This window comes from Phacochoerus africanus, chromosome 10 (assembly GCF_016906955.1).
Source record: "Phacochoerus africanus isolate WHEZ1 chromosome 10, ROS_Pafr_v1, whole genome shotgun sequence".
In the NCBI taxonomy this organism is placed as follows: Eukaryota; Metazoa; Chordata; class Mammalia; order Artiodactyla; family Suidae; genus Phacochoerus; species Phacochoerus africanus.
The window spans coordinates 1,579,999-1,593,704 of record NC_062553.1 but is presented as its reverse complement, the minus strand read 5'-3'; the positions used below and the strand labels follow the sequence as shown (position 1 = coordinate 1,593,704).

Below are 13,706 nucleotides of genomic sequence, written 5' to 3'. Positions count from 1 at the left end.
GTGGCGTAGGCCGGCGGCTACAGTTCTGATTCGACCCCTAGCCTGGGAACCTCCATATGCCACGGGTGCGGCCCTAGAAAAGGCAAAAAAAACCCCACTTCACACATCCCTCATTGGGCTCATTGGTCAGAGCACCCTGAGGACCAAAGAAAGCAGGTCCCAGGAACCCCACCACAGACAGCCGCCCCAGCACTGGGTCTCAGGGCCTCTGTGGGTGGAGGGCACCCAGCCCAGATCCCAACACCAGGGCAAGATGACAACAGGGGAACACAGTGGGGATTCAAAAACCACACTGGCGTCAGGATAGAGGAGGCAGCCAGGGAGATCCGGCCCCCACGGCTCCTTGAAGGAGCCCAGAGTGGAGACCAGAGGGTGACCCTGACAGGCACACTGCAGGGACACTTGCTGTCTGGCAGGGTCAGGCCAGGACAGCTGTATGAGCCCTGCGCACAGACAACCACCTGCCAGAACACCCCAGGGTGGGCCACCAGGGACCCTGGCCTTGACCGCAGTAGCATCTGTTCCATTACTCATCTCTTTAGGACCTTTCGTGCCATGGTGGCCTCCCTCAGACCACAGGAACCATAAAGCCTTTGGGTCCCTTACAGCATTCACCAGGTCAGGGCTCTGGGGTCAGGCCAAAGGGCACCAGAGCCCAGGGGCATGAGGTGTGCCCCCAAGCTGGGCTCCTTATAGAATATACCTCTGTGGGGGGTATCATTTGTCCAGGAACCTGGCTTACCATCTGCCCACCCTGCCACAGGCCAGAACCTGTCAAGGCCAAGTCTATACCACAAGGCCCCTTCCCGCCTTCTTTTCACTTCAGTATTTTAGGGTTTGGTCTCTTGTCAGTTCTTTTTTTTTTAGGGCCACGCCGGTGGCATATGGAGGTTCCCAGGCTAGGGGTCAAATCGGAGCTGTAGCCTCTGGCCGACACCACAGCCACAGCAATGCAGGATCAGAGCCACATCTGCGACCTACACCACAGCTCAAAGCAATGCTAGATCCTTAACCCACGGAGCGAGGCCAGGGATTGAACCTGCGTCCTCATGGATGTTTGTCAGATTTGTCTGCACTGAGCCACGACGGGAACTCCAGTCTCTCGTCAGTTTTAACCCATTTGTTTTTATCCTTTTATCCCTAACATTAATATTTTTAAGCAGTTTTCCAACATTTTTTTTGATGCTGTCAATTAATTTTCACTCTCCGAGTTTTTAATTTTATTGTGTAGTTTTCTGCTTTTGGTCACCTTTTATTCCTTGATAAAGTTGAGATTGACCTCAGGAGATCTCATGTTTGGGCCTGGTCTTGCCCACTCGCTGGCTATGTCCTGGGGTCCCCCACAGGCTGGGAGAGGGGGGCACCATGTGACAGGCCAGCCCCTCTGCCCAGCTCCCGTGGCTGGGGCCTGGGTCTGTGCCTGGGCAGAGGCCGGGAGTTAGAGACAGGCCCAGAAGGGAGGAGGCCAGAGAGAGGCGGCAGGAAGAGGCATGGACAGAGGGCCAAGAGAAGGAGGAGCAGACCAGGCCCCAGGGCTGGGGAACTGAGAGTGGCTGTTCCTCCTTGGCCTGGGAAGCCCGGGTCCAGGCTGGACCGATGACTCATGGCCGCTGGCTCCTGTCCGAGCCCCCCAGCATGGGCCTCGGGGGGCCTGGCTGGCTTCACCATTCCCAGACGCCCTCACACTGCCCTATTGTTCGGAGGCCCAGTGGGGAGAAGGGGCTGGCGGTGGGCCCAGCGCTGGGCTCCCCTGCCCTTCTGGGCAACCTTGACCGACAGGACAGGGGGCAGGAGGGGGTCTCCCTCCAGCCCCCCTGCCATCCTGCACACTGTCCCCTGCCCAAGGTCAGTGGCCCTGGGGGACCCTGCACCCCACCCCCCACAGAGCCGCTGTTCCAGCCACAGCTAAGGTGACTCTCAAAGGCAACTGCGCTTAGCTTCGGGTTCAAGGCCTCACCCCCTGGCATTCGACCACCTCACCCCCTCCCTGACCACCTCCCACTGCCCCCATACGGCAAGCTCGGGTCACCTGGAGACACACTGATGCCACAGTCAGGGCAGGAGGGGTGGCCTCACTGGTCCCCAGAGCCCAGGATGGGGCTGGGGGAGAGGGCCCTGGGGACTCCAGGCCCGTCCCTTTGAGGGTGGACGGCTCCAGTCAGGGCCCCCAGCCACCAGAGCCTGAGCTCTTACCCCGCCAACCACAGCAGCCTCAGCAAGCCTCACCGGATCCCCCCCAGAGAGTGCCTGTCTGACCCTGCCATCCGCCCCGCAGGACGAAGCAAACACTCATCTAACCTCGGCCAAACAGGCTCCCCGGGGCAAGGTGGCTTCTGATGGTCAGCAGAGCCGGGGACCAAGTTCCCGAGTGCCAGCCCTAAGGCCTTCTCCCGGCTGGGGACCTGCTGACTGGCTGCGGCCGCCAGTACCGAGGCAGGGAGTGGGGTGGGGAGACCCTAGGCTCAGCGGTACCGCAAAGACACCCTCCCCTGCTCAGGAAGCCAGACACAGGGTCACACCACCGTCAGCCAGAAAAGCCAGCAAGAGGATGGGGGTGGGGTGGGGTGTCGGCGGGCAGAGTCAGTGCCAGAGCCAGACCCCAGCTTCAGCAGGCCTGCCTTCGACTCCACCGGGCCCGCTAAACCCCCGCCCCCACCACACCCGGCCCCCCGGCAGGTCCCAAACCCCTGCTTTCGCCCTAGCCGCTTCAAGCCACTGGTGCGGGGGTATTTGGGAGGTGGTCTCAACACCCCAGAGTGAGCTTTGAAAGCACAAACTAGGCCCTGCTCAGAAACCCCTCCATGTCCTCAGGCCCCACCTCTCCTGGGGCCCCTCTGCCTTCTCGCGGCCACCCTTTCAGAGCCTCCAGGCCAGCACCCAGCCAAACCCCTCAGCCTGGCCCCTCCCTGTTCCCACCCCAAAAAGGCCCACCTTGGGTGCCCCAAACAGCACCTCCTACACTACTCTGGCCGCTGGAAGGGCTAGCACGGCGCCTGCTGCCTCACTGCCTGCACCCGTCCCCACAGCCAGCCCTGGCCCAGTCCCAGGGTGGGGTGGGGGCTGCAGGTCCTGCAGGTGGTTGGGGAGTCGACACGGAGGCCCCTGGGGTGGGCCGCCCCTTCCTGCTTCCATGGCCTCAACCCTGGAACAGCTGGCCCTGGGCACTCGGCTGGCAGGAATCTTGGGCTGGAGGCAGGGCCTCCTAGATCCGCGGAGGTGGTGGCAGCGGGGTAACTTCCTCAACCCTCTTCCTTCCCCAGAGACTTCCTGCCCCCGGAGCCGGCACGGCCACCACTGACCACAGTACTTCATCCTCCTGGTCACCTCAGAGGGGAAGGCTGATCTGAGAGAGCTCCCATCCCAGGTGGCAAACCCAGGCTGGGGCCCAGGGACCCCAGGATGGCGGCGGTCAGAGACAGAGTCCACCCTTGCTCCATTTTATAGCAAGTGGACACCAGGGACACTGAACCGGGCCAGAACCCAGGCCTGTGCCCAGTGTGGGGCTCTCCTGACGCTCCCCTCTGTCAGGCCAGTCCTGGCAAGGCCCCGAAGGGACGTTATTCCAGAGTCTCCTGCCCTATGGCCTCTCCTGAGCAGCTACCCTGGGTGGCAAGGAGCCAGCCCTGGGCGCCTCGGCCCTGGTCCATGCCAGGCAGCAGAGTGGAGGGGCGGGGTCCCCTGGAGCAGCACGTCCTTTTCCTGGGTGGGATTCCAGAGAAGTCGGGAGGTGGGGGGAGGGCCTGGTGGGGTTAGGGTGGCTGGGTGGGTGCAGCACAGTACCAGTAAGGTCCTGAGACAGAGTGGGGTGACAGCTCCATCCCCAAGCACCATCAGCTCTTGGAGGTGAGCAGGGGGCCGCAGTGGCCTGGCACTGACCTCAAGGGCTGGAGCCCTCTGCCACATCCAGCTCACAGCCGAGTTGCTCTCGGGGATCCTGCCCCCACCCCCAGCCCCTGCTGGCCACGCTGCACTCCTAGAGGTTTAGGGCCATGTGGGAAGCCACCGCTCATCTTACGCTGAGGGGCAGAGAGTCAGCCCCTCCATCCTCAAACCCAGCTCATGACCAGCCAGAGGGCACCCCGTGGTTCAGGGCCTGCTGGGGAAGGGCCTTCCTTCTCTGGCCTCAGGTAGAAGGGAAGCAGCTGGGGCTGGGGCGGGCAGTCCTCGAGGGACAAGGCAAGGGCTGCGTCCTGAGAGTCTTGCCCTGCTCCAGCCTGGGGGCGGCTCCTCCCACTTGTCCACACAGGGCTCCCAGCCCCACTCGTCAGCATCTTTCCCACTGCTCCCCTGCTGGCTGCACCTCTAACCTCACAGGCCCTGCCTCCAGAACTGGCTCTCTGGGACCCAAAGACGAGGTCCCCACTGTGGCCAGTAGCTCAGGGGAGCCCAGGATGACCCCAATCGAGGCCCCAGCATGGGTCTCTAGGAAGGAACAGCCACCGAGAAAGGAATGGGCCCGAGAGTGGGGCGCCGCAGACTCCCTACCTCCGTCTCCCTGTCTGAACCATTCAGGGGCCCCTGAGACCACATGGCCGGAGTGCGGACTGCTGAGGGCGGCAGCAGCTGGACCCCAGGACCAGGGAAAGGGGCAGCCTGATGGCAACCTGCAGAGGTTCGAGTGAGGCCGCAGCACAACCACCCACTGGGATCTGATCGGAAATTTCGCCCACCAGGCGGGCAGCAGAGGCCTGCCCAATGGCACCTCCGTCTCTGATGCTGAGCGGGAGCTGAACACGCCCGCCTGCAGCTGGCAGGGCTTCTGGGTTCCAGGAGCTCTTGGGATGCTCGGCAGGGGGCCCTCCCTCCTGGGGGCCAGGTGCCCATGGGCACTTTGGGCACAGGTGCTCAGGGGCGGCCCTGTCTTTCACGAGCCCCCAGTTGGGCAGGGAGAAGCAGACAGAGGAACATGGTGACAGGGCACAGGTTGGGGGCTTAAAGGGAGCACTTAGCTCTGGGAGGCCGGGGACAGGGCCCAGCGAGGTCCCTGAGCACTGAGCAGGACAGACACCTGTGCCTTTTATTAAACTGTTTCTGAGGCAGAGAGCTGAGCTGCCACCTATCCATGCCTGACCCAGGGTCTGGTACAAAGGGCACCCAGCATGACGAGAGGAGCAGAGGCCTGGGGGGCAGCAGCTTCCTGAAGGGGATCCACCACCGCCCCAGGGGCAGGGGTCGGGTGGAGGGGCAAAGGCCAGGGCCCGAGCTGGGGCCCTAAGTGGGCTGTGGATATCGCCCCTGGCCCCCAAGTCTCTGGCGCCAAGCCACGGCTTCCTCTGCCATTCCAGGCCCTATGTTGATCCCAGACCTCTCCTCGTCTTGCCGGGGGCAGCCAGCAGTGCAGGGTGGGGGCCAGGCGGGCTGCTCCGGGCCCAGGGCTGTGGGTGGGGCCACAGGGGCAGCCCAGGGGGTGAGGACACCCAGCTCTCTAAGGCCATGGAACAGGCTCTGGGGTTACAACACGCCCTCGGGCAAGGCTATAGGAAACCTGCCAAATGGAGCTTTGGGCTCTGTGCGGGGTTAAGTGCGGGGTCTGTGCAGGGTTAAGTGCAGGGTCTGTGCGGGGTCTGTGCAGGGTTAAGTGCAGGGTTAAGTGCAGGGTCAAGTGCAAGGACTTGGGTCTGAGGGTGTGGCCTTGACGGGGCCCCCACAGGGCTGGAGAATCCACAGTGCGGGTTTCTCCGCATCTCACTTAGCTCTCCCGAGGATACTGTGAGTTAGAACAGCTTTTACCTCATTTCACAGGAGGGACCTGACGTCCGGAGAGTCGCTGGACATGAAGGGGTCCAGGCTGCTCCAGCGAGGGAACGCGGCTCCCTCTGTTTCCTGGGAGGGCCTCTGTGCTGGCGCCCAGAAGCCCCTGGAAGCCTTCCCCAGGCTGGCTCAGCTCTCAGCCACCAGGAGCCCACCCTTGTCCCAGCATGCGTGGCGCCACCTCAGGGCTGTCACCCGTCATCTTGGCGCACCCTGGGCGCAGGGACCTCCCCTCTCTGCAGGCTCCAGCAGGCAGACGCCCCACACCCTACCCAGTGGCCTGGAACGAGCGAGCTTGGCAGTAGGCCGCCCCAACCCTGGGCTCAGCCAGCACACAATAAACATCTGATTCACAAGGAAGCAGAGGGCACTTCTCGGAATCAGAGCACAGCTGCAGGGAACAGGGTACGGATACCACCAGGGTGGCCTGCCATCCCCCCAGGCCCCGCTGACCTCCCCAGGGCATTGCCTCAGGCGACTGAGACCACACCCTTCCAGGAGGCCAGCTGGCAAGGCCATGGCTAGCTAGCCACGTGGGCCGAGGGTCAGTCATCTCTGGACCTCGGGGTCATGGGTGAAAGAAGCTCCAGTCCTGCCAGCAGGTTCCAGTGCGGATCATGACCAATGGGGCAGGGGCTCACCTGCAGGCGGGACTCTCAGAAGTCCTGATGCTTCGGGAGAAGGGAGGTGGGCGGACCTTGGCATCGCCTGGGAGCCCGTGCCACTTCAAGCACTGTGAGACCCCCTTCCTCACCAGGGCCCAGCCTGGGCTTGCACTTCACTTAGATGGCTCCTGGAGTTCAGGTGCAGCTCGGGAGCCAGGCTCCCAAGCCCACATCTGTCCCCATGGCCCAGGGCCGCAGGCTTTCATCACCTGATAGTCGGGAAGGGCAACTCACTGAGGGGGCTCAGGTCGCCCTGAGAGGCAGCGCCATGTCTCCGGGCATCGCCCTGGCCGCTTTCCAGTGCCCAGGCCCAGGGACAGTAAAGAGGGTGACCGAGTGGCAGGTGCTGTTGGGCCTGCGTGCCTGAGGCTACAGAGCCCAGAATGCTTCCGTGCCCCCCACTTCTGGGACTTGGGTCCCCACATGTGTGACCATCCCCAGCCCTTGGATGACTGCAGGGCCACTAGAGGCCTTTCAGACACAGGTCACCTACGTGGGGGAGGGTTTCAGCGTCCCGACAGCCCCCCTCGCCCTGTCTCCCAGTCCCCTCTGCACTTTCATCCACTGGCCCGTCCACCCCCTCACCACATCCTGTGCACACCAGGTCACTCTGGTCAAACTGGTCTGCTACCCTCCCCCTGCCAGCCTTTGGTTCAGTCTGTTCCTGCCTTCGCGGCCGTCCACACAGCTCAGACAGCTCTCCTCCGGACTGCAAGCCCTGCATGCACTGGCCACCTGTAGCCCACCTCCCTTGGTCAGGTGACCTAGTGCTGGCCATGTTCCCTGGGGTTATTAAAGAACCACATACTGAGTGGTTCTTACTGGGGCCACCTACTTTTTTTTTTTTTTTTTTTTTGCTTTTTAGGGCCGTACCTGTGGCCTATGGAAGTTCCCAGGCTAGGGGTCAAATCGGACCTACAGCTGCCAGCCTATGCCACAGCCACAGCAACATGGGACCCAAGCTGTGTCTGTGACCTACACCGCAGCTCATGACAACACGGGATCCCCAACCCACTGAACAAAGCCAGGGATCAAACTGGCATCTTCACGGACACGAGTCAGATTCATTACCCGCTCAGCCACAACAGGAACTCCTGAGGCCACCTACTAGCCAGCCAGTGAGAAGAAGGCAGGTGTCCCATAATAAATAGGGCGTCAAGGACAGAAGCCAGGAGGACCCAGGTACTTCCCTGGGCCTGGCCACTCCTGAGAGACTCGGGCCTTTGCCGTGAGACCCAAGCAGGCAAGGACCTGGGAGCCTACCCTTTGCCCCAGGCCTCTCCAGGCCCGGCCCCACCCCCACTCCCAAGCCCAGGAGGCCCAGCCATCCCTGTCCTCAAGCCCTCAGGGCCAGGAAAATCACCCCCAGCAGCTCACTGTCACTGAACACTAACCATGTGCCACCACCAGCCCCTGGACAGTCACAGCCATCTAAGATCACCCGGCTGGTAAATGGTGGCTGCCAGATTTAAAGTCAGAACCCAGCCCCTCTGTGACAAAGGCTGGGCCACTGTCTCTCTGCACCCCTTCAGCCTTCCCACATGGAGGCCTGCAAGCTTGTGTGCATCCATGTTGCGGGGGGCGGGGGGGGGGGGAGATGGGGGCTGACTCAGCACCTCACTTTCCTCTGTCCACGTGAACAAGAAGGGCCAAGGGCGGCCTGGAGTCACCCATCCTCCTACTTTTCCCAGGCTGGCCTCCTCGTTGGGTTCCTCCCTGGCCCTGTAGGCCTGGGGGACGCCCCCCAAAAAGGCTAGGCTGTGTCAGCACCCCTCTCTCCAAACGGCCAAAGGGGACTAGACTGGGCCATCTACCCGTCTGTTCTGCCTGTCCCCCTGGCTAGGGTGTGCCCCACACAGAGCCAAGTGGCAGAGTCGGGGTGCAAGGAAGTGGAATTTGACGGGGTCCCTACCCCTTGGCGCCTCCATCCTGGCCCCCTGGCCCACCCAGAGTGGAGCCCTGGCTCCTGGAGGGCCCTCTGCAGGGGTGTCCTGGGTACAAGTCACAGTGGAGGAGAGCCAGCGGTTAACAGAGCCCAGTCCCCTCCTCTGGTCCCACAGAGCCGGGGCCAGGGGGCTGCCCCAGGGCCACACTGCATCAGTGCTGGGCTAGACTTAAACCTGGAAACCTACCCCTACTCCAGGACTTGCCGTGCCCCCTGGTCATCAGACTGTGCTCAAAATATTCTCACATTTTCTCATCATTATGGCAAAGCAACATTTCCTGAGCCCCTTCGGTGCTGGAGCCTCATTTCACGTGTCATCATCAGATAACATGCAATCCCAGAGGTCCCACACAGACCCCCCAACCCAGGCCAAGGGCATTTATAAGGGGCACTTTACTCAGCATGGCCACCTGACCAGCAAGTATAGAAGTCACCAAAGCTGACATACGGGCAAAGTGAGGCACTCAGGGAAGATGTGAGGCAGTCAGGGTCCCACAGGGTGGCAAAGGGAGCGGGCTCTGGCTGACGCGCTGCTCCAACAGGCCAGCTCAGAACCCCCAGCCACAGCGACTATCAACACTTCACCAGGGGAAGCAGAGGCCAGGAGCAGCAGGGAAAGAGCTGGGCTGCTGGGAGGGGCCGGGCACATGTGGAAGGAAGGCTGTCCCCAACCCCCAGACACTCACTGTTCCCCAGAATAAGAGTCGCAGACACCCCTAGGGCCATGGGGCTATCAGTCACTCACACTTCGGTGTGAATTAACTCCAACAGGCGGCTTTTCTCCACCCTCCGCGGCACACAGGCTGAGGGAAGGAAAGTTTGCATTACCGGGAGGAGGTGGAGGCAAATTCCGGGCCTGGGCCTTCAGAGGCCGGTCGCGTACGTGTAATGGGGCCTGCGGCTGTCGGCCAGCCCCAGGGGGCTAGGGAAGTGGGGGCTAGAGGGACGGGGTGGGGGTGCGGAACAGATACAACGCCACCGCCCCCCGCCCCTAGGCCTCCAGGGTGCACCCCAGGCACACCTCGAACCCGCTCATTTCAGGCAGTGGTGCTCCGAGTCTGGGCGGGCGCTAGAACTGACCGCCCCGCGCGTCCTACAGCGAGGACCCTGGCCCCTAGGATTCCGGACGCGATCGCGCCCCTCCCGTCCGTGCCCGCCGCCCAGCCTTACCTGCCGAGGCTCTGCTCCCAGCCCGCGTCAGGGCCCTGCGTCCGGCAGCGGATCCCGCCTCGGCGGCCCGGCGTTCGCGCCCGCCGGGAGGTAGCCAGGAGCTGGATCCCTCCCGGAGCTGGGTCCCGCCCCTCCCGTCTGGCCCCGCCCCCCCACAGCCTCCTGCCCCGCCCCGCCCCCCCGGCCTGCCTCCCTCAGTCCCCCAGCGCGTCCGGCCCCGCCCACCCCCGCCTCCGCGCCTCGCCCCCACCCTCCCGGCCCGCCCCTTCGACCTGGTCCCGCCCACTCCCGCCCGGCGCCGCGTCGCCAGGCTCCGGGCCCCGCCCCTTCGAAACGACCCTGCCCCTTTAGTCTCCTACCCCTCCCCCACCCCCACGCACCCGGCCCGAGTCCTCTGGCCCCCGGGGCCCACCTCGCCGACTCCTTTTGCGATCTGAAGGACGCGGTGCAGCCCGCAGTCCTCGGGGTTCGAGGTTGGGCGCAGGGTGGGGATCAGGACCTCAGAGTCTGGGGGTCTCCCACCTTTCCACACTACTGCTCCCCAGGAGGAGAAGGCAGGAGTTGGCTGCACGTGTGGACCCACCATCCCTGCACAGGCACCCTCTAGGGTTCAGTAAATGCAAGTGCTTGTCCTGCCCAATGACAGCCGGTGGCCCCACCGGAGGGGGTGTCGTCCTCCAACCCACTGATCCTGATCCTGTAGGAGGAGGCCATGTCCCTCGCGGACCCCATCCCTGCCTCCTTGGTCTCAGGTCTGGAAGGGAGGGACAGGGGCATGGGATGACCCCTCCCCTGCCCCAGGAAGAAGTCTTGCTGGGAACCCAAACTTCAGAACCTGGCCCTTATTTCAGAAGAGTCTCTAGGGCATTTTTCCGCCACTTTGAAGCCAGGACACAGTCCTTGTACCAGGTCTGGACTCTCTTGGCCCAGGGGTCTGATTCCAACACTGGGAGGCCCAGAAAACAGGGTACTTTAAATTTTGCCTCTGGAAGTTCCCTTCGTGGTGCAGGGGAAACTAATCCGACTAGGAACCAGGAGGTTGCAGGTTTGCTCCCTGGCCTCGCTCAATGGGTTAAGGACCTGGCATTGCATTGAGCTGTAGCGTAGATCGAAGATACAGCTCAAGTCTGGCGTTGCTGTCGCTGTGATGTAGGCCTGCAGCTGTAGCTCCAGTTAGACCTCTAGCTTAGGAATTGCCATATGCCCCAGGTGTGGCCCTAAGAAGACCAAAAATAAACAAGTAAATAAATTAATTTTGCCTCCTGGGAGGCTCCCAACCAAGGTCCTTCCCAGAAGTTGTGGGGGGATGGGGAACATGAGTCCAGCTTTAGGCGCACATCACTCTGTTTAAGGGGCAGGGCCCTGGGGGAAAGGGAGCTTGTCAGATCTTGCAGAAGGGGCTTCCTGGGAGGAACTGGCTTCCTGGAGGGGCGTCCTAAAGGGCAGTGTGAGTGGTGGAGATAGGGAGGAGGTGTCCCAGGGAGAAGCAGTAAGGCCGGCACGTTTGTAGGGGACTGGAGCTTCCAGAGAAAGGCCTGAGGAGGGGGCTGGGATCCTTGGTCCCAGAGCCCAGGAAGCAGTGAACAGGGGAAGGATAGGATCTGGCTGGCGGCTGAAGAGGCTACGGGGAGGGCAGAAGGCCAGCGCACCGAGGCTGGACTTGTCCAGGTGGGAGGCCAAGGTCTGCCCCTCTGTGTGGCACTGGGCATGAAGGGTGGAAGTCCAGCAGGGCAGCCACAGCAGGCGCTGGACCAGCCGCTCTGAACAGGCAGGATGGGGAGCAGCCAGGGGCTAGAACTGGGTTAGGCTGAGTCCGAGAGTCCCAGGCTGTGGGGGTGCCCAGAGTTGTAGCTGGACAGAACATGGGCCATGTCCACCTGTCCAGAGCTGCCCAGGCGTGGGTCCCAGGCCCCAGAAAGAGGAGGCCTGGGCGCAGCAGCACACATGGAGTCAGAGACGTTGAGCGTGGGGGCAAGTGGGAAAGGGCAGAGCCAGGGGACCAGGCCCTGAGGGCAGGCCTGGGGGAGATGCCTGTGCCCCCTGGAAGGAGACCGGGACCAAGGCGGGACCACAGTCGAGAGAGAGCCAAACCAGAGAGGGGCACCCAGAGGCAGGCGAGGCTATGGGAGAGTATTCAGACAACAGGGCCCTAGTTTCCTCAACTATGAAACTAGGGGGCCATCTGCTAGGGTGGCAGGAGAATTTGATGGAGGATGGGAGCAAGCAGAGTGCCCAGCACCCCAGCCCTTCAGCCCTAAGATGCTCACCCTGCCAGGCCCAGGGCCACCCCTTGCCCTGTAACTGCACCCACCCACAGCACAGCCCCCTCTCAGGGCTCAACTTGGACCCCAGAGGTCCTGAAATCTCCCTCTCCCGGCCCCAAGAGGCCATCATGGAGGTGACCAGACTCAGCCACCATTGGCACCCCCTGGTCACCCTACTCCTGAAACAGGACTCCACGTGGAGGAGCTCAGTGCTGGCTCCACCGGCTGGAGCCCCTGACAGGCTTATTACCTCCAGGCTGGACACGCGTGCTCCCCGAGGCCTGGCTCAGCAGCCCCCGCACTGGGACCCTGGGCACCCTGAGCCGATGCGGGGAAATCCGCATCCCGCGGCTCGTGGAAGGGCAGGGCGGGCAGGGGCTGGCTTTAGATGCCAAACTCGAGGTGGCAGAAGCCAGGAGAGGCCTCGCCGTCAGGGTCACTGCAGACAGTTTGGACAGACAAGGTGGCCCAGAGAATTGTCCCCCAGGAGTACAAATCCACCTCCAGACAGCCTCTACTGTGGACAGATTCCGACGACCCACGTGCATTGTCCCTGTCCTTCCTCCCCTGTCCAGCCCCAGCCTGCCAGGGGGAGGGGACCCCGGAGGACCTCAGGGCAGCTTGGAGCAGCCTGCCCGGCCAGGAACTACAGGAGGCAGAGGCCAGTGGAGCTGGTAGGACCCGTGTGGGTGAGGAGGCTCTTGCCTCAGGGAGGGTGGCAGGCCAGTGCTGCAGCGGAGTGGGGCTGGGTTGGGGGGAGGCCCCCTGGCTGGGCAGGGGGAGGTGTGGAGGGCCTCCGAAGGACATGTCCATGTTTTAAGTACACAGGTGGGGAGTTCCCCTTGTGGCTCAGTGGTAATGAACCTGACTAGTATCCATGAGTATGGGGGTTCAGTCCCTGGTCTCACTCAGTGGGTCAAGGATCCAGCGTTGCTATGAGCTGTGGTGTAGGTCGCAGATGTGTCTCAGATTTGATGGTGCTGTGGCTGTGGTGTAGGCCGGCAGCTGCAGCTCTGCTTTGACCCCCAGCCTGGGAACTTCCATATGCTGCAGGTGAGACCCTAAGAAAAAAAAAAAAAAAAGAAAAAGAAAAAGCACACAGGTGACACCTGAACTATATTCTTGGGACAATAACCAGAGAGCAGGACCTGTCCCCGCTGCCACGCACTCTGCTGGGATAGCCGTGGCTGCAGATTTGATGGATTGTGCCAGGGCCCAGAGCATTCAGAGGCAGCTGCAGTCTGTGGGTGGGGGCAGGGCCCTGCTAAGATCAGGATGGGGAGGGCAAGATCTGCTGCCAGCTCAGGGCATTGCCTCCGGCTTTAAGCAGCACCTGCGTGAGCCCTGACTGTGCCCAAAGTCACCGCCAGCCACTGTGGTGACTGTGTCAGGTTGATGACTCAAGGCCCACTCAGGGGCTCTCCCCGGATGTCTTCAAACATCACAGGCTTGGAGCTCCCTGGTGGAGCTGGTATTGTCACTCCTGTGGCCTTGGTTACAGCTATGGTGTCTCCGGTTCAATCCCTGGCCCAGGAACTTACATGCACCACAGGCACAGTGAGAAAAAAATAAACATCACAGGCTTGGCTGTGGCATAGGCTGGCAGCAGCAACTCTGAATTGCCCACTAGCCTGGGAACTTCCACATGCCACGGGTACAGCCCTGAAAGCAAGCAAGCAAGCAAGAAAGAAAGGAAAGGAAGGGAGAAAGGAGGGAAGGGAGGGAGGAAGGGAGGAAACATCATAGCTTGGAGTTCCCAGCGAGACTTAGCGGAAGCAAACCTGACTAGGATCCATGAGGACCCAGGATCCTGGCCTCGCTCTGGGCTAAAGGATCTGGCATTGCTGTGCCTGTGGCGTAGGCCGGCAGCTGCAGCTCAGCCCCTAGCCTGGGAACCTCCGTATGTCACAG

At 62.3% G+C, this 13,706-nt stretch overlaps 1 protein-coding gene across 4 annotated transcripts in view; it reads right to left on the bottom strand.

The window, feature by feature from the left end:
- SH3BP2 (SH3 domain binding protein 2) overlaps nucleotides 1-9,642 on the bottom strand; it is a 35,946-nt gene extending 26,304 nt beyond the window's left edge. The window contains exons 1-2 of one of the 4 annotated variants that reach the window (XM_047798511.1): nucleotides 9,532-9,637; nucleotides 9,107-9,164 (exon numbers count right to left, since the gene is read on the bottom strand). The gene's annotated coding sequence lies outside the window, so the exon portion shown is untranslated. Of the gene's footprint in view, nucleotides 1-9,106; nucleotides 9,165-9,531 lie in introns of all 4 variants that reach the window. The other 3 variants (XM_047798508.1, XM_047798509.1, XM_047798512.1) reach the window with 3 other exon arrangements.
- Between the last annotated feature and the right edge of the window lie 4,064 nt (nucleotides 9,643-13,706).